The following is a 1,648-nucleotide window of genomic DNA, read 5'->3' on the forward strand; positions in this document are numbered from 1 at the left end:
TGACCTTTTAAGTCAGTGCCATTAAAGATTCTACAGAGCTGATTACGCTGTGGCCATGAGTTCTCTCTAAGGGACTACCACGTTTTCTTGTCTATCATCAATAGATGATCACAGATCAATAAGATCTAGATCTTATGATACATACATATTTACATTTAAATAAAAACCATACACAGCAAAAGATCAAAGACTAAAAGTAAACTTTAGGAAATTACTTGTTAATGGAAAAGAGAAAAATCAAACAATATTTTTTCATCCAACATCAACATTTTTATATTTAGTAGTGACTAGCAGTTTTGCAGTTCCCCCTTTTCCCCTTGATCTCGCATTTTAACCCTGCTCCACCTTGATCAGAGCTACAACAGTAAAATGCTACTAATCCAGGGATGCATCCGTATTAACAATCTAATAAGGCTGGTGATGTTAAGTAGCAAGCAGGTTTTCATTTTAAATCTATTTGGCTACTGACTGATTAATTTATTATGTATTGCTTACATACTCTTGATACCTATAAAGTACAAAACGTGTTGTCATAGACAACATGAAGTTATTGGTGCCTTGAGTTCAGGCAATAGAGGACAGGGAGTCTTCTGAAATATAAAATTTTGACTGTGCTTGAGGTTTTGACTGACACTGAGAACCAGATAGTCCACACCCCTTCAACCTATCAAATGCTAGCATACATCAATTGTCCTGGAGATGTAGCCTGACTTTGCTCCAAACTGTGTGAACCAGTTCACTCAAATATTGGTAGGGCCATGTCCCTACCATATGCAAACCAACGCCCTTTTCAATGATGTTGTGAGCAATACTTACGTACAAACAAATAGAACAAATATCAAATAATAACAAGATTTGACCTATTTACGAGTAAAATACTAATTTTTACACATCCTCCTAAAACCATGATGATAGAGTTATATCTGCCTGTCAATCCGCTGTCTCAATGAAACCGGCCTCCTAATCAGCACAGTAAAATCTAGTCTCTGTCCGTGGTCCTGAAAGCGTGTTGGCACCGAACCAACAGCTATATTATGTTTCTATTTGTTCACCAATTCCTTATTAAAAGTCACAATCAGACAAAAACAGAACGGTCAGTTAACATCCAAAATTGAAAACACAAAATGAGAATAAGTCTTCACCCCCAAATCAATTGACTGATCTCTTCATGCATGGAGCTAAGAGCAGATAACAATCAGAATTTTTAATGTAATCTTATGGGAAAAAAAAGATTTGTTTAAATCCCTAATATTTCTAAAGACAACGATGAAACCGGCCTACTTTAATTACAATCAGTTTCAAAATGGTTATGTTTGACTTACAGATGAAACTATCAGTCAAATCATTCAAGTATGTATGTGGACATTTACATTTCTGTTGTTATTTATCGTACTTTGAATGTTCCCCTGCTGTTGAGATAAAGTTATGAGTTTATGAGGTCAACAATTATTAGATGTTTGTTTCATCTGATAAGTTGGTAGATGATAAACCAATCTCAATGGATAAGTCTTTAATGTCAGTGATAGGGTGCTGCTCATTACTGTATTGCTCATGCTGGTTATTCTTGAGTAGAAAGTTATCTCTGGAGATTAGTGAAGAAGGTATATTTTCCACTGTACACAGGTCAGACATGAAGTCAGCCAGTGTT

General features: G+C 35.5%; 1 protein-coding gene across 1 annotated transcript in view; it reads left to right on the top strand.

Moving 5' to 3' along the window:
- LOC111662659 (olfactory receptor 51E2-like) overlaps positions 1–1,648 on the top strand; it is an 8,866-nt gene that overhangs the window by 6,706 nt on the left and 512 nt on the right. The gene's annotated exons all lie outside the window — the stretch shown is intronic.

Source organism: Seriola lalandi, unplaced genomic scaffold, assembly GCF_002814215.2.
Source record: "Seriola lalandi dorsalis isolate HSWRI2012SDOR001 ecotype SW California unplaced genomic scaffold, Sedor1 jcf7180002054567, whole genome shotgun sequence".
NCBI classification, from domain to species: Eukaryota; Metazoa; Chordata; class Actinopteri; order Carangiformes; family Carangidae; genus Seriola; species Seriola lalandi.